At 40.4% G+C, this 23,567-nt stretch overlaps 1 non-coding gene across 1 annotated transcript; it reads right to left on the minus strand.

The window, feature by feature from the left end:
- Positions 1 to 20,731: 20,731 nt before the first annotated feature.
- LOC138989614 (small nucleolar RNA SNORA72) lies at positions 20,732 to 20,863 on the minus strand. The gene has a single exon (XR_011465872.1). It is a non-coding gene; the product is annotated as a small nucleolar RNA SNORA72 (small nucleolar RNA).
- Positions 20,864 to 23,567: the final 2,704 nt, after the last annotated feature.

Genomic DNA, 23,567 nt, shown 5'->3' on the forward strand with positions numbered 1-23,567 from the left:
CATTAAATGCTTATTAACAGGCTGGTATAGTAACCATGGGTGGTTATCAAAGGAAAAGACCAACTGGGCAGGAAACATGATTATACTTGGCCTTCTGAGAAGCTTACACTCACAAAGATTTGAAAATCAATAACTAAAAACTTTAAGAGGTAACCTGAGTCTCCACAATGTTTAAAACACTTACCTAAGTAAGGTTATTTAATATAACAGATTATATACTGAGAGTGATCTGAGCAATTGCTGACAACATACAGCTTCAATTTGGGGCTGACTGAAAAATATATTAGCTGAAAGAGGAAGCAAAATATATTCTGATTAAATATGCAATATATTCTGTTCTTAATATATAAATTTTAATTGCTTTCCCTACTAAATATTTAGACATTTTATTACTTTGAATATTTTTTTCTAATTAAGTGGTTAGCATAGATGAAGTCTTCATAGATGTCTAATTGGAAACCCAATATCACACATTTTCAAACTGTTATAAAGAAATATATCCTGAATCATATTTTTAGTTACTTTATATAATGATTGTAGAGAGTTAAAAGATAATTAAAATTTGATGTAGAAAAATTTGCAAATTTGGAATATATAAGTATTGATTTTTTTTAATTTGTTAGTATTCATACAATACTTAATCATATTAAAAACTACCAAAATTTTTTTCTGATGGATGCGTTGATTATTTTTCCCTGACATATTGTGACTGTTTATTGTAACTGATAAAAAATAGAAGGGGGAAAAAGTCAACCTGAAATAAAAGCACTCAAATTCGTTTGCTCTGGTCTTGTTTTTTCCTTTCAGTCACTAAAATCACACTGCAGTGGTGTTATCAGATGTGAGCCTGAAAATTTCAATCAGGTGCCTCACTCATTTGCAGGTTGTTTAAAGCTGGGGTTCAAGATTAGGATTTCAAGTCAGACTCTGGCCTCAGAAGGATGACTAGGAAGGGAAAAGGGAAACGGCAAAGCATAAGAAGCAGGATATCTGTATTCTGAATCTGACACCTTTGGACTTAACTCAGGCCTGGGTTAACCCTCTCTCTTCAGTCCTCTGTACCTGAAATTCAAATGGCTAGATGCTACCCTGGTGACCAGGACAAGGCACCCAGCTTTTCATCTGGGCCCTGACACTTCTCAGAAACACTTGAGAGGGTCTCTGGAAACAGTGAGAAGTCATGTGACTCCTATAACAGGAAATTCTGGCTCTAGTTTCTTGGAGAAGCTGTTGCATGTTAGGTCCCCTAAGAAACAGAAAGTTTAGCATGGAGCGTGTTTATTAAGGAGTCCGTTTGGAAGGAGGAGGAGAAAGCAGGAAGGGTTAGGGAAAGGTGAGCTGAAATGCAGTCCCAAGGACAGCCTCAGTGACCCCACAGGGAGCTCTGGAGACAGAGGTTCATTCAGAGTAGTCCCAAGGAGGTCTGAGAGGGCCAGACCTTTATACTCCCACATACATCAGTCATATACATCAGTCACTGAAGGTGGGTGGCCTAGGAAGGGGTATGAATCTGGACGTGGCAAGTCTCTGCAGCTGAACCATCCCAAAGGGCTGGACAGTTGAAGGCTGTCTGCTGACAGCACTCCCAGATGCTGAGGCAATAAGGCCTTTATTAAACAGGGTCTGGGTGGGGCATCACCATGCCAACTGCAGGGGTCAAATAAAGTAGTGATTAAAAAAAAAAACACTCAGATTGGCCTAAGTTCAAATCTCAGTCTCACCATTTATTAGTTTTATTACCTTAAATTAGTTATTTAATTTTTTGAAGGTTATTGATGAGATGGTGACTGAAGGGATAACAAAGGAGAAATTAACCAAGGAGGAGTACATGGACTGAGAGAAAAAGGGATAGGTGATCCTGAGGACAAGAGCAGGGAAACAGGTTAGGGCAGCAGAAAATTGAAAAGATGGGAGTATGGTCAGCTGCCAGTGGGTTTCTGTAGCCCTCAGTGTCCTGTCCTTGTCCTTTGATTTATCCAACTCTATTTGCCCAACCTCCTACAGTCTCTAAGTTCACAATCGGGCTTCTGAGCAAGAAGGAGAAGGTACACATTCATGTTTATTGATGTCCAACTTCCTCCGTCCCCTCATTTTGTACATGTGTCTCATCAGCTTCCCTACATTTTCCTCACAATGACTTTTCAAAATCTTCACCACTTTTTCAGTTGATGACCCTGCCACCATCCTACAACACAGCCAGATACCCATAGATATAAAACTTTCTTATATAAAGAGGAACATACTAGGAGCATTGTCTTACAATGTCTTCCCTTAATACTCAAGTTTAGAACTCTTTCAATGTAAGGTTTTAAAAAAGATTATAGATTCCTGAGGGCAATCATAAGTCTACTAAATTAGAATCTATAGGAGAGGGACCAAGGAATCTGTATATTTTGATGATCCACGAGATTTTGGAACTCCTGCTTTAGGCAGACTTCTTTCTTACTGTGACGTGACTCCCACTACAGGCTGATGCCTCCAAACTTATATTTCTTTACTTTTTGAAAAAGATTTTTTATATGGACCACTTTTAAAGTCTTTATTGAATTTGTTACAATATTGCTTCTGTTTTATGTTTTGTTTTGTTTTTTTGGCTATGAGGTGGGGATCTTAGCTCCCTGACCAGGGATAGAATCCACACCTCCTGCATTGGAAGGCAAACTCTTAAGCACTGGACCACCAAGGAAGACCTCTAAATATATATCTCTAACTCAGATCTTCCCTAAGTCTCAGATCCAAATATCCAGTCACTAATTTGCATGGTATTTCTCTTTGTATTTGGGTGGGGCAAAAAGTTTGTTTGGGTTTTTCCATAACATGGAAAAACTCAAATGATCTTTTTGGCCAGCCCAGTAAACCTGCACTCTAAGTGCAGAATGACCAGATTTCTGTTAAACCCAACAAAACAAAAGACACAACTAGAGCAAAGGTGTCTGTTTCTCTTTCTCCATCGGCTCGCAGAGCCTCTCTGAAATGACCAAAGAAACACACAAATAGGAAAGTTCTGCATCATAGCAGGAAACCAAGAAAGGAAGCCATGTACATTATACATTTTTAGAAACACAAGCAAGCTTGAGTTTATATGAGATGAGATCGATGGAAGCTAGAAAAGGTCAGCTTGCAACCAATGCTCCTGAGAAAAACTCAGTATCACAGGAAATAATTGCAAGAGACCCTGGGAGGATTCCACTAACCCCTGCCTGCAGTTTGCATGTGAAGAGGTAAGAAGCTGAAGGTAGGAGAGAGAAAGTGCAGCACTGGGATGAATACTAAGAAGGGCTATTGGGAGAAGCCACAAGGTGTATCCAGTAAGCACTCACAGCAGACATGGGTGTTGCAGGAGAGAATCTCATAGGTGACCTTGAAAGGCACCAGAAAGATATGTGCCAGCCATAGAGCCTGAGCCAGAGACAAAATCAGCCCTCAGTGCACAATTTCTCGTAACAGAGAAGAAAACTCAGATGGGTAATCCCGTCCTTGGGTCTCACTGTTGTTAGGATGCTGGGCTGCTAAACTGGCACTGCAAGATGCTGGCAATGAGACGTTTGCTGCTGCTGCTAAGTCGCTTCAGTTGTGTCTGACTTTGTGCGACCCCATAGACGGCAGCCCAGCAGGCTCCCCCGTCCCTGGGATTCTCCAGGCAAGAACACTGGAGTGGGTTGCCATTTCCTTCTCCAAAGCATGAAAGTGCAAAGTGAAAAGTCGAGTCGCTCAGTTGTGTCCGACTCTTCGCGACTTCATGGACTGCAGTCTACCAGGCTCCTCTGCCCATGGGATTTTCCAGGCAAGAGTACTGGAGTGGGTTGCCATTGCCTTCTCCAATGAGACCTTTAGCTAAAGTTAAATAGAAGGATTGTAACGATAATCAGGTGGTGAGGTGGAGGTCACTGTGTCCATCACAGAAGATCGGCACATCTGCTTGTTGTCAGACTGAGCATCTACAGGCTCCTTGCTGCCTCCCACAGTTCACCTGGAGCCAGTCCACCTTGATATTTCCATTTTCTTCTGCAGAGATGCTGGGGACACACTGACATAAGGATGAAATCTGTCTGGATTCCCAAGTGGAGAACAGGAGAAATTCCTCTTTGGGTGTGACTCAGATGTCCCAGTTGCTGACAGATCAGGGTATCTCCATGAGTTGCAGTAAGAGTCAAGAGGTCAAACCAAGAGGGCTCAGGCCCAAGCAACTGACACAGGCATTCCCCTGGGGCCAGCAGCTGCCCCAGAGTGTGCCAGCTCTGATCTACAGGTAAAATCTCTCCAGGGAAGGTGTGGGCATCCCTGGTGGCTCAGACGATATAGAATCTGCCTGCAATGCAGGAGACCTGGGTTCGATCCCTGGGTTGGAAAGATCCCCTGGAGGAGAGCATGGCAAATCACTCCAGTATTCTTGCCTGGAAAATCCCATGGACAGAGTAGACTGGAGGGCTACAGTCTATGGTTTCACAAAGAGCTGGACACAACTGAGTGACTTTCACTCACTCAGGTAAGGTATGCTGGTCATTCTTACCTCGTTAGGATTTCTGATGGTGCAAATGACCACCTCTGTCTCCCTTTTTTAATGCAGAAAAAAAATGTTTTCAAAATGAACATACAATATGTTCCTTCATCTTATCTACAACACCATTCTAAACACACTATTTTAGGGCCCTGCTGCTGCTAAGTCACTTCAGTCGTGTCTGACTCTGTGCAACCCCATAGACGGCAGCCCACCAGGCTCCCCCGTCCCTGGGATTCTCCAGGCAAGAACACTGGAGTGGGTTGCCATTTCCTTCTCCAATGCATGAAAGTGAAGTCGCTCAGTCGTGTCCGACTTGTAGCGACCCCATGGACTGCAGCCTACCAGCCTCCTCCATCCATGGGATTTTCCAGGCAAGAGTACTGGAGTGGGTTGCCATCGCCTTCTCCGATTTTAGGGCCCATTAAGGAATAAAAATCTCTGCTGTTTAAACTATTATATAATATTCTATCACTTAGCATTTTGTTATATTGAGATATAATTTTTAGGCTTATGCAGGTATAGAATTTTAAGTCATATATCGTTCCTATGCATACAAAAAAAGGGGAAAGATAAGTGAAATAAATTTAGTTCCACTTCAGAGTCCCACTCTTCTCTTCACCTGTCCACTCAGTTTATGTCTGTTTCTCCACAGAACAGGAGGAGCACTAATGACTCAGTATTTCTCACAGGGGAAGATCGATGGACACTATTTTCTCATTGGCATTAATAATTTTGATAATTCTGGGTTCTAGTACAGTTTTCTAATAGCTTAAATTTGTCTCCTAACAGAATTTAAAACATTGTGTGTAAATCCTGATGCATTAAAGAACATAAAAAGAGGGAAAAAATAGTCCCAAAATGTCAGAAAAAAATTATCATTAAAAAAAGAGAAATCATGTTATAGAATAGAAGACAAACATACAAGAAATAAACAGAAAACACAAATGTGTGCATCTTTTTTAACAGACTCTCAAATTTACTAATAAAACAAAATTAAACAGTATTCTATCTGCTAGCATAATATTCTAAATTATATATCAAAAAAGGTTAAAAACAAAAGAATAAATAAAGATATATAGAGACATTGAAACAAAAGAATAGAGTTGATAATCTTAATTTCAAAGTTTAAGATTAAAAGAATTAGGGAGGACAAGAGAGCATCATTTTTATATTTATAAAAGATATACAGTCACAATATAGCTATGATAAAATGGAACTTTATGTAAATATAATAATATATCATATTGACATAAATAATATAAGAATTGCTGAATATGAGGAGAGTCACTACAAAAGCCAATTTTCTTAGGAAACACCTCACCTATATCACTACCTTTGACAGATCAAGTATAGAAGAATTCAAACTACATTTTTTAAAAATGGATTTAATAGGTACATAATGCTCACTCACAAAGACTACACTATCTTTTAGAAATCTATAGAATGTTTATAAAAACAAATTACATATTAGATAACTCAGTTAATTCTAAAATGTAGAAATAGGAAATATTGCACTTTTATCACAATAAATAAAACTAATCATATATACAAATATATAAACAACATGAAAAACCTTACTGCAAAAATAAATTTCTAATTATTTCAGGTCAAAAAAGAAAGAAATAGGGCTTTCCTCATGGCTCAGTGGTCAAAAATCCACTTGCCAATGCAGGAGAGACAGGTTCAATCCCTGGTCTGGGAGAATCCCACATGTTGTGGCGCAGCTAAGCCTGTGCACCACAGCCACTGGGCCTGTGCCCTAGAGACTACTGAAGCCTGCGCCCGCAACCAGTGGGCCTGTGCCCTAGAGACTTCTGAAGCCTGCGCGCCCAGAGCCTGTGCTTCACAAGAGAAGCCACGACAGGTAGAAGCCCAAGCACCACAGCTAGAAATTAGCCCCCATTTGCTGCAGCTAGAGAAAGCCCAAGCAGCAGTGAAAACCCAGCAGAGCCAGAAATAAATATATAAACAACATTTTAAAAAAGAAAGAAAGAACACATTTGACTATTTAGCAAAAATGACATTGAGAATTCCACATAACAAAATGTATTTTATGCTGATAAAGCAGGCTTGGAGGTAGATTTATATCCATAAATGGATTTATCAATAAATAAGGAAAGTGAAAATTAATGATCCATTCAAGAATTTAGAAACTGTAAGAAGTAACTAAGGGAAAGCATGAAGAAGACATTAAGGAAGAAAAGCGGGGAGGTAACATCAAAAGCTGAGGTTCTGGAGTCAGAAAGAGAGGAGCTGAGTCTCAGTTTTCCCTCTTACTAGTGGAAGGCTTATTACCTGGCCTGCTGAAGAACCATTTTCTCCTATGTAACACGAGCATTATTAAAAGATCTGCCTTTGGGGGTTGTTACAAGAAAACGAGATCTTGTGTATTAAAAACTGAGTACTTTGTGGTAAATACTTAACTGTTCGACATTATTTTTTTAGAACAGACACAAACTGCACTTGATAAACTCAAGTGCTGTTTGTTGCTATTGCTAAAAGAAAAAAAGAAGGAAAGTCAAAGGATAAAATTTAAATACACAAATTTACAAATGAGCAAGGAACTATGGGTACAACTTGGGAGAATGTCCTTTAAAACTCTATCCTGGTAAATTGTTCAATTCCAACAAAATATATCAATTGTTAGTAAAATACAAATTCCCAAAAGTAATGTATCATGTTTGAATATCTATTTGTAACTGCATAGAATACCTCTAGAAAAATGCACAAGAAACAAGTTAAGGATTGAATCTGGAGAGAAAACAAGATTAACGAGGGACAGCTGTTATTATGCAAAAACAATATTTAAAAAATCAAATACATAAATTAACAAGTTACTAGCTTGCTAGGCTGTGTTTGGTTATTAATTCATGTTTGAGGTGACATATATTGTGAAGGTCATATGAAATAAACTTTTAAAAGTTTTATAAAGTACTCAAAAATATGAGATATTATACCATTATATTTTGTTGCACTTATTTATAACATAAGTAGCTAAAATATCACTGTAGGAAAAGTTGATCCCACCACACAGCCACTGATAAGTTTAACTGTGTTCCATTTGGGCTTTTTTTTTTTTCGTAGATTTTGTTTTTCTAACTTATGACTCCCTCCTGGGTAGAAAAAGTAGTAGAGAAGAGAAATGTTGAATTGAATTTACCACTACTGCCTTGCATATTTTATTTGCTGAGGCTCAGGAATGGACAAATATAATTTTAATAGGTTCTAGAGTTTTATTTCCTGAGCAGAATAAAACTCAGAATTGATATTATGCATAGTAGGATGGGTAATTATAATAATGTGATTAAGTTTGTATGAACCCATGCATTGCAAAGTGCAGTATGCTTTTACCCTTTCAAATACAAAATCCAAATAGGGTGCTGTATTAGTTTTCTGTTGCTGCATAATAAATTATCACAAATGTATCAGCATAAAACAATACCCATTTATTATCTCACAGTTTCTATGGTTGAGAGTACAGGCACAGCTTAACTGGATTTTCTGCTCAGGGTTTCACAACTCTGAGGTCAAGGTGTTGGTCAGGGCTGTGTTTTTTGTTTTTTTTTAATTAATTTTTGGTTGTGATGGGTCTTCGTTGCTGCATGCAGGCTTTCTCTAGTTGTGCTGAGCAGGGGCAACTCTTCACTGTGGTGTGCAGGCTTCCTGCTGTGGCTTCCCTTGTTGCAAAGCACAGGTTCTAGGCACTTTGGCTTCAGCAGTTGTGGCATGAGGGCTCAGTAGTTTTGACTTGTGGGCTCTAAAGCAAGGGCTCAGTAGCTGTGGTGCACAGACTTTGTAGCTCCATGACATGTGGGATCTTCCTAGAGCAAGGATTGAACCCACGTCTCCTGCATTGTCAGGTGGATTCTTATCCACTGTACCACCAGGCAATGGCACCCCACTCCAGTACTCTTGCCTGGAAACTCCCATGGATGGAGGAGCCTGGTAGGCTGCGGTCCATGGGGTTGTGAAGAGTCGGACACGACTGAGCGACTTCACTTTCACTTTTCACTTTCATGCATTGGAGAAGGAAATGGCAACCCACTCCAGTGTTCTTGCCTGGAGAATCCCAGGGACAGGGGAGCCTGGTGGGCTGCCATCTGTGGGGTCGCACAGAGTCGGACACGACTGAAGTGACTTAACAGTACCACCAGGCAAGTCCAGGGCTTTGTTCTTATCTGAGGCTTGGGGTCCTCTTCCAAGCTTATGCATTTGCTGGTCAAATTCATTTTCTTGCTGCTATAGAACTCACGGTCATTTGCTTCTTGAAGGCCAACAGGAGAGGAAACCTCCTACCTCTAGGTCATCTTTCAAAGGGCTTCCCTGCTTAAGTCAGCCATACCTGGGTCAATCTTCCTTCTAACTTGAAGTTAACTGATCACGAGACTCTAATTATATAATCAAAGTCCCTTCACTTTGCCAAACACATAGGTAACCTAGTCATTGGAATGGCAATCCCATCATACTCGTAAGTCGAGCTCAGATTCAAGGGGAGGAGATTTCATAGGATGTGAGCATGGAAGGGGCCATCTTACAATTCTGATAACCGCAAATGCTATCTCACATTTCTAAAGAACACATATCAGTTACTAAGACCCAAGCTTGGAATCAGATAAGTTAAAAATGGTCTGTGAAGTATCCAAATAAACAAGCAGTAACTAGCAAAAAATGACAGCAGGGATGGTGCAGCAAAACATCAAAAATGTTTTTAAAAAGGAAATACAAGCCTCAAAAACACAGCGGCTTGAGGCTGTAAGTGTAAGAGGCACAGACTCCAGATACTTCACTAGAGCCTGAGGACATCATCACTTGGTGGGAAGACAGCCTAATGCCTGACAAGTTCAGTTTTGTTTTATGCGCTCTGGTTAAGAAAGCAGGAATGTTTACAGTTCAGCCTCGGAAAAATTTCCCTTCATGTAATTGACATCGAAGGATGGCTAAGCTTCAGATACCTGGAAAATTAATTTACATGGAACGACTCTGCAGTGAAGCAGGTGTACGGAGCTCTTGGGTGAGACTTAAAGAGTATATTTTCAAGTTGGGCAGTTCAAGATAAGGAGTGTGGAAGAACTCAGAAGCTGAGGCCAGGGTCCAGGTTATGAGTGGATCACTTCAGAGAAAGTGACAAGCAGTGAAGCCTGGAGCAAGGAGCCGAGGCTATCCATCTCAGCCTGGAAGATCTCTCTGCATACAGTTGTTCAGGGTCAAAGCTAGGCAGTTAACTTTTTAGAGAAAGACACAGTAACTGCCGAGTTATGGACTTAGCTGCAGAGCCCTGGGGGCCAAAGCCAGGGTTCTGCTCTTAAGCAGCCATCTCCCCAAAGCTGGTGGCTTTCCTCAGCTTCCAAGTTCAGTTCAGCTGCTCTTTCGGAAGACCAAGAGATGAGGAAAAGGAGAGATTTCACCTGCAGACTTTCCTGTTGTTATTTCCAAAGCAGTTACACACTTAAATTTTCTAAGTTTCCTGTTGTACTTCTCCCAACAAAGAAGTGGTAGAAATTTCTCAGGGAAGGTGAGGAGCTCAGAGAAGTAAGCAATCACATGTCTTGAAAGATATTAAACTAACACAACCAGCACATTGGAGAGATATGATTACCAGTTCTATAATTTCCTAATCACAGGAACATTTTCAAAATGAGTTCTATTTTTTAAAGTATTACTTGTGCACCTTGGAAGTGATGTATTCCAAGCTGATCTTCCTTTCCAAAGATGCTATTTTAGCGCTTTTCCAAATATCAGTAAATGGCAACCCCATCCTTGCCATAAATCTTGTAGTCATCCTTGACTTCTCTCCCTTATTTCACATCTGATCCACCAGCAAATCCTACTGGCTTCAGAGTACATCCAGAATCAAACCATTTCTCATCATTCCCACCGCTACCTCCTGCTCTGTGCTACTACCGTCATCTCTTACCTGGATCACAGAGTAGCCTCCTGAAGGGTCTTCCTGGATCACGGAGTAGCCTCCTGCACAGTCTTCCTGCCTCAGGCCTTGATCCTCTTCTGTCTCTTATCAAAATAGCAGCCCAGGCAATCCTGTTCAATGAAATAGGGCATGTCACTCCTCTTACCAAAATATTCCAATGGTTTCCCATTTCACTCACTGGAAAAGCCACTGTCCTTACAAAAGCTTCTAAGGCCCTACAACTGCAACCCTCAGTCCCTGCCTCTGTAACCTTATCTTCTACAATGTCTATCCTCCCATCACTCTGTTTAGGCCACACCAGCCTTCTTACAGGTGAGTTTGTACCTCAGGACCTGAGTGCTTGCTGTGATCTCTGCCTAGAATGCCTTTCTCCCAAATGCCGCTTCCTTCAAGGTTGGTTAAATGGCCTCCACCCTCAGTCCCACACCTGTGTGTGTGCTCAGTCGTGTCCAACTCTTTGCAACCCCATGTGCTGTAACCTACCAGGCTCCTCTGTCCATGGGATTATCCCAGGAAGAATACTGGAATGGGTGCCATTTCCTCTTCCAGGGGATCTTCCCAACCCAGGGATTGAACCCACATCTCCTGCGTCTCCGGCAGTGGCAGGCGGGTTCTTTACCACTGAGTCACTGGGGAATCCTATATCTGGCAGATAGCATATTCTCACTGAGGCCTTCCTTGGGCACTTTCTCTAAACTGCAAGCCTACATTCCACATCTCACTCTCGTGTTGTGCTATTCTCTTTAACATTCAGCACAATTTATTTTAATTACTTCTTCTATTTACTGTCAGACTAGTTTTTGTCTGGTCTGTTCTCTGCTCTGTCCCCAAAGTCTAGACCAGTGCCTACCAAATTGAATACATTCAGAAAGATTTGTTGGAAGGATGAATGGATGCAGGCACTGAGGGGAATAGGAAGTATTCCCCCTCCACCTCCTTGGAGGTCTGATTTTTGACTCACAGTGGAGCTAAGCCCACCAGCCTCAGCCCTATCCCATGCCAGCCATGTAGCACATTCCACACCCTCCACTGTGTGTCTCTGAATATGTGGGTCCTGCTGCCTAGAATGCTCTCCTTGTTTATCTCACCATTATTTTTATCCTCACTTATTTCACTACCAGTGAGTTTGCTGGCCATCTGGTATTGCTTCTTTGGTCAATTCAACCAAAATGTGCCAGGCTCTAAGGATATGCAGACACACTGTTCTAAGCTCTTAAAATAACCATCTTCTCTGGCCTCAAAAAGTTTATGGTACACAGAGACAAGCAAACAAGCATACAAAATAATTATGGGTTATAAAAAATACTGTGAAGGAAATAAAGAGAAAAGCATGACAGAGAATAACAGAAAGGGCAGTACTTACACAGGGTATTTAGGGAGGGAGGGCATCTATGAAAATAGATTTAAGGATGAGAAGATGATAACAGTGCTGAACTTTTATGTGACCCCCTTGGATACTAGAAAACAATGATGATTAAGAAATCTCAGTGTTTTCTTCTCCAATTTCCCCATCCTTCTGTGTTCTAGAAAATGACTACCTGTAATGAGCCATCACTCCCCACAAAGCTTAGCTAAGGCTTGCTGTCCACTCTTTCTCATGACTCCCATAAGATTTGTAAGTGGTTCCTGTTTTTGGTGACAAGGCCAAATCCAGACCATTCTCCTTTTGTTGACAAAAGTCAGAGATCTCTAACTTTCTTGTCTCATGAATAATTAGCCAAGATTAGAATTGTTTGTTCCCCTGAAACCAGATAAACACTTTTTGTTTCACTGAAGCTTTCTTTGATTGAAAAAAAACAATCCCAACTATAAATGACTCCACCTGTAACTTGTCTGCTCCTTCCTATAAAATCTAGTACAATCCCCCTCCTGAGACATGGCGCAGTAGGCTAAATAAGAGCCCGCCAAGGTATTCATGTCCTAATCCTTGAAATCTATGTATATGTTACCTTTCACAGAAAAAGGGCTTTTGCAGATGTTGTTAATGAGGTTGAGTGAGACAGTGATCCAGATTATCTGGTTAGACCCTAAGTAGAATCACAAGTATCCTTGTAGGAGGGTTGCAGAAGGAGACAACTGTAGATAAAAGAGAAGGCAGCCATATGATAGAAACAGAGTCAGAGAAAAAATACTACATCACCGGTTTTGAAGACAGAGGAAGGAACCATGAGACAAGGAACTCAGTTCTAGATGTGGGAAAAAGGAAGGGATCAGTCTCGCATGGACCTTCCATAGGCAGCACAGTCCTGCCAATATCTTGATTTTAGCCACGCTAAGATTCAATTCAGATTTCTGGCCTGCAGAACTATAATAGAATAGCTTTCTATTCTTTAAAGCCACCAGTTTTGCAATGGTCTGTTATAGCAACGACAGCAAAATTAATGTATACTCCAATCTTCAGATCTGAGGGTTTCCCCTATTGCAACAGCCTGAATAAAATTCACCTCCTCACTGATTCATTATTTTGTCTTTGACAGTGCTAACCATAAGAAGAGCAGGAAGCAGAACACCCCTGGCAGAGTGACCAACATAGACAAAGGTCCTTAGACAAAAGAGAATGAAGCGACGCAGCAGCAGCAGCAGCAGCAGAGCCTATGAGATGAATGTGACTCTAGTTGAAGCTGAATGTTAAGAGTCTGATTAGGGCTTCCCTGGTGCCTCAGCGGTCAAGAATCTGCCTGCCCATGCAGGAGACACACGTTTTTGATCCCTGGTTCAGGAAGATCCCACATGCCATGGAGCAACAAAGTTCATGCCCCACAGCCACTGAGCCTGTACTCCAGAGCCCAGCAGCCACAGCTACTGAAGATCACGTGCCCTAGAGCCCACGCACTGCAGAACAGAAGTCACCACGATGAGAAACCTGTGTACCACAACTAGAGACTAGCCCCCGATCTCTGCAACTAGAGAAAAGTCTGCACAGCAATGAAGACCCAGCACAGCCAAAAGTAAATAAATACATAATTTTTTTTTAAAGAGTCTGAATACAAAGGGCCCTGGGTCATGGTCGGGAATTTGGATTTTATTATATTTGTGATGAGAAGCTTTTAGATTTTGAGCATTAAAAAGTAGACGCAGCAAGATTACTTAGCAGTTCTGGTAAGAGATGTTTGTGGACCCCAGGATGTGAAAAGAATTTAGATACAGCGTTAGGTGAATCAGATTCTGTCTCTGTAAAGGTTGAAATATGAAACAGAGTTCAGTCAAGTTGGAAAAATTTGAGGAGTGTTTACCAAAGGGGTATTTATAAAGGTTTCACAAGATATGGGAAACCAGAACCACACAGGGGAGTACGGTATCTTGAAGCTTATAACAGTGCTAGGCCTGAAGGGAAAGGGAGAGAAAACAGTTTCCAGAGCTTGGAGAAAGGGCAGCCATAACAAAAGCAGCCATCTTCAGTGGAGTGACACAGCCACCCAGAGGAGCTCTGACGTTACCCTCCCCTCTACCTCTGACCTCCTGCTGGGGTTCTCTATTGCCAAACCCAAAAGCAAGCCGCCGGAGAGCAAGAGAGCTCATTGATGAAGTCCCTACAGGTCAGCCTCCCCAGACAGAAAGCAGGACAAAGAGGGATAAGACTGGATACAGAGGGAATAAAGAAAGATACATAGTAGAGACCTGAAAATTAGCCCAATTCATTAAAAGAAAGGGCTTCCCTGGTGGCTCAGTGGTAAAGAACCCACCTGCCAATGCAGGAGACATGGGCTCAATCCCTAGGTCAGGAAGATCCCCTGGAGGAGGAAATGGCAACCCACTCCAATATTTTTGCCTGGAAAATTCCATGGACAGACGAGCCTGGCAGGCTACAGTCTATGGAGTCTCAAAAAGAGTCAGATCTGACTCAGTGATTAAAGATTAGAAGAAAATGTGGAGACCTGAATTTTCTACATTATTTCCTTAATACTCAGTTTCACCTACCCAATGCCAATAGGCACAAAAACAGTGAACTTTCACCCTTCTGTCTTTTCTTTGAACATGTACAATTGCTCTTTTATCCTAAAGGCAATCAGGAAAGACAGCGATTAGAACACTTGTGAGTACTAACAATGTTCAGTGAAAAACCTCTTTTGATAAAAGTGTAGAATTTGAGGAAATATTGCCACATCAAAACTAGGTAATGTTCACTTCATATTGAAGAGAACTGAGTTTCTGCAGCCAGGTTAGAACAGGTTGTTTCAGAAGGACAGAATATTAAATTACAATCAGCCAAACCACAGCAAGCCTAGTTCATACATCTCTCTGCATGGATGCCCATATTTTACCATTGTCTTGGTTTCTTCTTTATTATTACTCTGGAAGATAATTCAATTTGCATTGCACATTTCCTCACAGAAATTTTGAATCTTATGAATATAAAAATCATGGACTTGGCCCAGTTTTATTTTAATCAGTTTTTCTGTTTCCTAATTCAGGATTAACTTCCCAGGATATATGCAGAGATTTAGTAGCAAGAGCAACCGTGTGCACATTAAAACATGGAGAGTTTCAGCAGCAATTTGAGTTATGGTAATTACTGGGTTTGTTTACACAGACACAGATGAAAAGCATAACCTTTTTGTTCCTGTCTTTCTTTTTTTTTAATTTGGAAAAATTGTGTGCTACCAACAGAAAAATCATACAGCAGTTGTTTAATGTCATGGAGGAAATCAGGTGCAACCAACGAGACTGAGAAATAAAGAGATCAGAACTGTCTGAGGTAGTGTCTTAACTAGGCATCCTTTTTCCTGGAGCCACCCTCAGTGTTATAGAAAGACTGTGGTGCTCACATTCTACTCAGAATGATGGCCACACCATTCACCTCCACCCAAATCAACTACCCCATGGGTCCTCCACTCCCAGACCAATTCCAGTGTGGCCCCAGCATCGATTTCTGCATCCGCAGTCATTCTCCATACCCTGCGCCCTTCCGTTGCTCCATCCAGGGAGTAAGCCTGACCAAGACCAGGCCTGTGTGAGGGAAGAGGAGAAAAAAGAGGCAGATGCTTTCTGGCAACTGGGTGCCAATGAGAGAGGCATCAGTGCTCTCAGAGAAGGTGAGATATTAATCCTATCCCTGGGAACATTTGGGGTGGGGGGAAAGGTCTGCTTTCGTAAGGCTTATTGATCTCAGATCTGGAAGCTTCCACAAGACACCCATGCTTTCACAACAACCAGGTGGTTCCCTTAAAGGCAGCAGGCAGCCAGGCTTTCATATGTCTTAGACTGGTTGAACAGGGGTGAAGTTACCCAAACAACTAACACTTGATCTTCTCCTACCTCTTCCACCCTATTTCCATAACAAATTGACTCTGCTGCTACTGTGCTCATTCATATCCAACTGTCTGTGACCCCATGGACTATGGTTCGCCAGGCTCCTCTGTCCATGGAGTTTTCCAGGCAAGAATATATGGAGTGGATTGCCCATTTTCTGCTCCAAGAGATCTTCCTGACCCAGGGATCGAACCCACGTCTCTTGTGTCTCTTGCATTGGCAGGCGGATTCTTTTACCACGGCACCACCTCGGAAGCCTACCAAATCAACGCTTTGGGCCATCAATCCAGCTGAACAGGAAGTCCTATTGATTGTCTAAAATATCCATTCTAGGTGTTTATGATAAACATAGTAATGGCCCCCAATGACGTCTACGCTTTGACCCCTGGAAAATGTGTGTATTACCTTATATGGTAAAAGGGACTTGGCAGATGTCATTAAGATTACTAACTCTGAGATAGAGGAATTATCCCGGATTATCTGGGTGGGTCCAGTCTAACCAAATGAGTCCTTGAAAGTGGAGAAACGTTCCCAACTACGATCAGAGAACTAGAGATATAGCAGCATGAGGAGTAACCCGCTGCTGCTGTTTTTAAAGATCAAGCGTGGAGATCACAGGCAGGGAATGTGCTCAGCTTCTGTACGCTGGAAAAGGCAAGGAAATGGGTTCCCTCTTAGAAAAAGGATTGCAACCTTGCCAACACCTTGATTTTACCTTGTAAGACCCATGCAAGACTTTCTAACTAAAGAACTGAAGATAATAAATTTGTATTGTTTAAGTCACTGAGGTAATTTGCTGTGGTTATTTGTTACAGCAGCAATGTAAAAACTTACACAGTCTTCATCACCTCAAGCTTGGATTAACACAATAGAAAATTTTCAATTTCTCCAGCCTCTCAAATATCTAGGTCATCATAGTAATTCTTACTCCCCAAACTCTTGTCAACTATCACTCTATTGTTCAAGGGTCTACAAACGGCAATGTTTTCAACTCAGTTCAGTTCAGTCGCTCAGTCGTGTCCGACTCTTTGCGACCCCATGGACTGCAGCACGCCAGGCCTCCCTGTCCATCACCAACTCCTGGAGTTTACTCAAACTCATGTCCATTGAGTCAGTGATACCATCCAACCATCTCATCCTCTGTCGTCCCCTTCTCCTCCTGCCTTCAATCTTTCCCAGCATCAGGGTCTTTTCAAATGAGTCAGTTCTTTGCATCAGGTGGCCAAAGTATTGGAGTTTCAGCTTCAGCATCAGTCCTTCCAATGAACACTCAGGACTGATTTCCTTTAGGACGGACTGGTTGGATCTCCTTGCAGTCCAAGGGACTCTCAAGAGTCTTCTCCAACACCACAGTTCAAAAGCATCAATTCTTTGGCCCTCAGCTTTCTTTATAGTCCAAATCTCACATCCATATATGACTACTGGGAAAACCATAGCCTTGACTAGACTGATCTTTGCTGGCAAAGTAATGTCTCTGCTTTTCAATACGCTGTCTAGGTTGGTCATAATTTTTCTTCCAAGGAGTAAGCTTAGTTTTCAAACTAAGCTCCTATAGATATCAGAAGGTCTGAAGTGCCTCTTCTGGACCTGCCAGAGTTCAAAGTGGAAGGTTAGTGAATACTGCTGAAAATGACCCGAAAAGATTCCTTGGAGAGACTGGTCAGCAGAATTTTCCCAGGGCTTCATCACCAAACATATTGAACAACAGCAATATACTGGTTGGTTTATAAAGTCTTGCAGTGTTGACCACTTACACTGCCCTGCTGATAAAACCGGTCAATTTGCTGGGATGAAACCGGTTCTGCTGCTCCAGCCAGAATGGACAATACAACTAATTTCTGAACCAGGGGCTAGTGAGCAGGGATAGTTACATGACAATATATTATATAGCTAATTTCCCAGTGCAATCAGGTGCTCTTCAAAGATGAAAGAGGGAGACATGATTTGAAAGAGATCATGTGAGTCAAGAGAGACAGTGCAAGTCTAGAGCTGACTTATTTCTTGGACCACTGTCCAGTTTAGTCCATATAATCCACCCTCCTCTAACCCTTTCTTCTTTGCCTAATCTTGCAATCAAAATTGTCAAATATATCAAGTTTCTTGTTGGTTAAACTTTCATTTTACGTTCTACAGTAAGTTTCAGCCTTTTAGTCCTATCTGTTGGTGGGGCACCTTTTGTGACCAGCTTTAATGGCCTCTATATGGCTTAACCAAGAAACAAGCAGATATTCTGAATGATGCCTGGTCTGCAAATTTTCTTAGTAAAATTATACTACAAATTTATCATTAAGAACAAAGACCTAGGACCTGCCTCTATATATAAGGTAATGGAATCTCTATTAAAATGATCTAGAGTACAGTGGGTTTGGTAAAATTTGTAATATTGGTTAAATGTGAAGAAATTCTTTCCAGCAAGTCTTGACTGCAACAGATTTTCTAGAAATAAATTCCCTAAAGCAGTGGTGCCTAACTAAGTGTGGGCAACAATAATCACCCTGGAGATTCTTAGTCAGTGTGCAGTGGGATTTGGACACGTGCATTTGACCAAGCTTTTTAAACGATTCTCACGTGTACCCTGCTCTTAAGCCATCTGTTTTATTTGCTTCCTGAAAAGTTGATGATGCTTTAAAATGAAATAACAATAGTCCTTCTCTGAGCTGTAATCACAGAAATTTCACCTTCTGGTACTCCTACACACAATGGCATAATTCAGAGTCAGCTTTTCATGATTATGTTAATTAACAGATCGTGTACTCAGTGTATAGTGAGAACTCAGTGCATAGTTCTGAGTTTGTATGTTAACTATTCTGATTCCCTTGAACTTTTGTGGAAGTAATCTGAGTCAGTCCAAAGTAGTTTTGTAGCAATAAATGCTTTTGTTGACTATTGGCTAGTTCCTTATTGTTTCTTAACAGTCACTCACCTTAGTGTCAATCTTCTGAGCTACTTGCATTCTTAAGATCCATGTGCTGGTTTTATGAAATTGAAAGGCTACATATATTTTTCTGATCTTTGCATTCTTCCCAAGGGCCTTGTAGGAATAGCCTTGTGGGTTTCATAAGCTATATGGTAGTTTAGTGTTTTCAAATAGATACTCCCAGGGGAACAAAAGACATTCCAGGAGTCCTCTTGACGGCATTAGGGACCAAACAATTTTAAAAGAATGAATTTCTAGATAGTTATACATATGTTGTTGTTTAGTTGTTAAGTCATGTCCGACTTTTTTGCAACTCCTTGGACTGTAGCCTGCTAGGCTCCTCTGTCCATGGAATTTTTCAGGCAAAAATATTGGAGTAGATTGCCATTTCCTTCTCCAGTGGGTCTTCCTGAACTAGGGATCAAACTGGTGTCTACTGCATTGCAGGCGGATTCTTTACCACTGAGCCACATATACTTTTTACTGAAACTGATCTGCCTGTATACTGGTTCTTTTCCATCTCCTTTATTCCAATTCCCCTTTTACAAAAGATAGGCTACAACTCACCATCTTCAGGCTAACTGGTTCTTGTCCTAAATGAAAAAAACTCTGGGCTTGAAATAAAGGGGAAGTTGTAAATTTGAGTACCATAACTCAAAGTATGGCTTCTGTTATTTTTTGGCTTGCACATATTTCTAGCCAAGGTGAAGTGTGGCATGATAAATGAGCTATTTTGGTCCACAATCAGATGTTCTAAATTCAGCTATAGAATTGTGCAGTTATGGGGCATTACGATACTTTCACATTAATATTCTCACCTTTTCCATTCCTGAATAACTGTCAAAGAATGCACCACCCCTGAAGAAGAGTTCAAGAGTTTTGTTTAAATTAACCCAAACTGAGAAAGTTCACCTACATGGAAAGTTTGAGCAAAAGGATGGTAATCTGAGACTAAGATTTGAGAGGATGTTTGAGATGCAGAAAGAAAAGCAAAGAAAGTGATGAAAGTATGGACAGACATTTTTTTAAATGACTGTAAAAAGTAGTAATAATGCTTATCAGATTTCAAGAAAAGATGCATTTAAAATACTAGACAATAATAGGATGTATGCCAAAAAAAAAAATTAAGGAGTTAAAGCATTCTAAGTTCCCTATGCTATCCAGGAGAAAGATAATAATTTTGTTTTAGATCTTAAAAAATGATGGATTAAGCATGCATGTTTTAATTTATCTAAAACAACAGAATCAGAGAGTAAAACTGAAATAATTAAATTAATTAATTTAAACAAAATTAATAATAAAATTTAAAAGAAGGCAAGAAGAGGTAAAAAGAAAACAGAGTATTTTAAAGGAACCCAAATTAAGATAAATTTAAACAAGGCTATGGTTTTTCCTGTGGTCAGGTATGGATGTGAGAGTTGGACTGTGAAGGCTGAGTGCCGAAGAATTGATGCTTTTGAGCTGTGGTGTTGGAGAAGACTCTTGAGAGTCCCTTGGACTGCAAGGAGATCCAACCAGTCCATTCTGAAGGAGATCAGCCCTGGGATTTCTTTGGAAGGAATGATGCTAAAGCTGAAACTCCAGTACTTTGGCCACCTCATGTGAAGAGTTGACTCATTGGAAAAGACTCTGATGCTGGGAGGGATTGGGGGCAAGAGGAGAAGGGGACGACAGAGGATGAGATGGCTGGATGGCATCACTGACTTGATGGACGTGAGTCTGAGTGAACTCTGGGAGCTGGTGATGGACAGGGAGGCCTGGCGTGCTGCAATTCATGGGGTCACAAAGAGTCGGACACGACTGAGCGACTGATCTGATCTGATCTGAAACCCATTATGGAACTTACATGCTAGTACAAGAAACATACATGTGAAATAAGTATGTACATAATTTCATATAGTATTGTGCTATGAAGAAAAATCAAATAGGGTAAAGCATTAGGTAGTGCTTAGAAGACTATTTTTATTTATTTTTTAAAAAATTTACAATTCATTTAATGGCAACTGGCAATCATCAAACTAGCAATGGTTATCTTCAAACATTGTCACACTAGCCGTGCTACCATTTCTCAAGATTGATCAGATACCTAGAGTCACAGACATTTCACACACAAGATGCATCATATAAATCAGACTTGGTTTATCACCAGCATTTATAAAACCAGACTTAGGAAAAGAAGTAGATCTGGGGACACATGCATGGTCTTAATATAGTGAATGTTTAGCCTGCCTCGACTATTAGGAAATCAGAACAGCAAGAATATTCGTAGACTATTTTTGGATAAGGAAAGATCTGAAAGAGGGAGGAAGAAAGACTCTATAAGGCTTTTTATCTTGAGCAAGAGAAAAGGTTGAAAAGAGAAGAGGCTACAAAAAGGAGATTGAGAAGACAGTAGGCGAGATGGGAAGGAAACCAGAGTGTGGCTTGGTGAAGAAATGTTTCAATAAGGTGGGCACAATCAACTGTGACACTAAGAATGCCTGGTTAATTTTTTACACACATCTTTCCCAGACCTGGAGAACACAGCCAGGCTCAGTACTAAGAAGAGTTTCATAGTCTCATTAGGCATACCTAAACCTAGAGAGCAACTGAAGTCAGACGACCTGAAGTTGAATCCTAGCTCTGTCTCTTTCTGGTTGTGAGCTGTGTGGTCTTCGGCAAATTATTTGACCTCTCTGTGCTTTGATTTCCCCAGCCATAAAATGGGTATAGTAACAGCACTTGTTTTCTCTGGCTGTTGCGATTAAATAAGTTAATATTTATAAAACACTTAGAATATACCTGAAATAAAAGGAGTCATCATGTATGTCCTTATTAAAAAGTGAAAAATCTCTAAGACAGCAAAGATAGAAAGGACAACTTTGCTTACAGAGTACAGACTTGCATCCTCAGTAGGTTCACGTTGGCACAAGACTTAAGTAAATCATCACCATGACTGATAAGATAATTATATTCTGATAAACATATGGCATGAAATAAACTATGGCTAGAATATATCTAGTTCTTTTTTACTGTAGTATCCTGAATTTAAGGTGTATATAATTTTATATAAATTTATTTTTCAGTTGTCATAAGGAATATTCGTCAAATGCTTGGTGGTTCAGATCCCTAATCTGTTACTCTTTTTCAGTTGGATTATGCCCTTTTCTCTTTTCAATCTAAAATAAACTCAGATGGAAAGTGACATTAATAAAACTTTCAGTCTCCACATTAACAGAAGAAATAGCTGAATACTTCCTTGGTCCTAGGCATTACAAGGAGCCAAACAAATCATTTTTGTGTAAAACACTGAAGTAGGTGCTTTGAAGGAGTCATAAAAGTTTATGACTCTAACTAATGTGAAAGATAAAATGCATGTACTTGAGATAATTGCACAATGGGAGTATATGGCTAATGAATGATACAGTAAGTGTTATAAAAGATAAGGCAGAGTTTATTACTGGCTCTAAGGAAGTTTCACGAACGAAGTGAGATTTTTGTGTGGGCCTGGGTAAAGGGAAACATTACAGTTACTATATTTTAGAATATGCAGACTCAAACTACCTTTAATGCAAACTTAGAAAATTACTAGAGAAAGTATTTCAGCAAAATGAGGAAGTAAACTAAGAAAATACTAGATCCTTAAGACCAGGACTCCAATATAAATAAGACAGGCACAAAGTGAAGTCCCAGGATGTCAGCTATTCAGCAGGACTAGATCATTTGTGCAGATCAGAGCAAGAGAACAGAGTGAGGGAAGGAAAATTGGAACTGATTGGAGATTTACATCTCAGTGTTTCATCTGAAGTGATAGATGTTTGTGGTATAGAATCCTCTGGAACATTTGGAATAAACAAGCAGTGGGTGAAGCAAAAACACCATCACCAATAAAAAGATAGAAAAACAAGGCAATTATTAACTTGAGGGTGACAGATGTAAAAAAAAGAAATAATCATATATTGTCCCCACAGTCAATATTTACTAGTCATGATAATGTAAATACTAGCTGCTGACTAATACAGAAGATCATTACAAAACTATCAACAGAAAGCAGTGGAGAGGAGGTTAAAAGACTTAATCCTCAACTATTCTAATCCACAGAGGTAATTTCTATGCCATTTAAATAGCAACGTATAATTTGGGAACAGGTGGGGAGGTAAATTCCAATAGAAAGTCAAAAAAATAGTTGAAAGTATTGCCCCTGAGGAGTGATAGCTGAGAGATGGTATTCATGGAGGGACTGGGAAGGGATTGATGTTGTTCATTGTAGGTTTGAAAAAGCATTATATGGAGAAAAAAACCTTTTGATTAAAAAGTAAAAGAATGGAAAAAATAGAAAAATCTTAAGACTTTGATAAGTGATCATATGCAGGGTCTGGATGGAACCTGAGATCCATCATTTAGTCATATAATGAATGAGATCTCTTATCACTCATTCATGTATCAAATAGTTCTCAAGCAACACTTTGAGCCAGGCACTAAACCAGGCCCCAGGAATACAACGGTGAATGAAGACACATTTGGTCCTTGCCCTTATGCAGCTTATGTCCACTACAGCAAATAGACAATGAATGAGAAAATAAATACACAGAAGAGACACTGCCTGTAGCAAGAAGTTGTGTGACTAGGAAGAAAAAAAAAAGTGTGCTAGAATGGTGGTGAAGGGAAAAAAGGGTAACTACTTTAGTTGTTTATCGGGGTGAGTCTTTCTCAGATGAGTGAGACTTAAAACGGCATAAATCAAGGAAAGATGTGTACAGACTTGCAGGCAGGAAAGGCTGGTGGGTCTAGAACTGTGGCCCTGAGCAACAGAAGTGAGCCATATGATGGCTCTAGAGACCATTGAAGAAGTCCTAGATCACGTTGCTATAGATATAAATTTGGTAAGTCCTCAGAGTATAGATATTTGAAGCCATGGGAGAAGACTATATAGAGCATAACCCATAATCTCTTCCAGAGGAATTCCAACATTTAAGAGGAAGAGCCATTAAGAG

Source organism: Bos mutus, chromosome 10 (assembly GCF_027580195.1).
Source record: "Bos mutus isolate GX-2022 chromosome 10, NWIPB_WYAK_1.1, whole genome shotgun sequence".
In the NCBI taxonomy this organism is placed as follows: Eukaryota; Metazoa; Chordata; class Mammalia; order Artiodactyla; family Bovidae; genus Bos; species Bos mutus.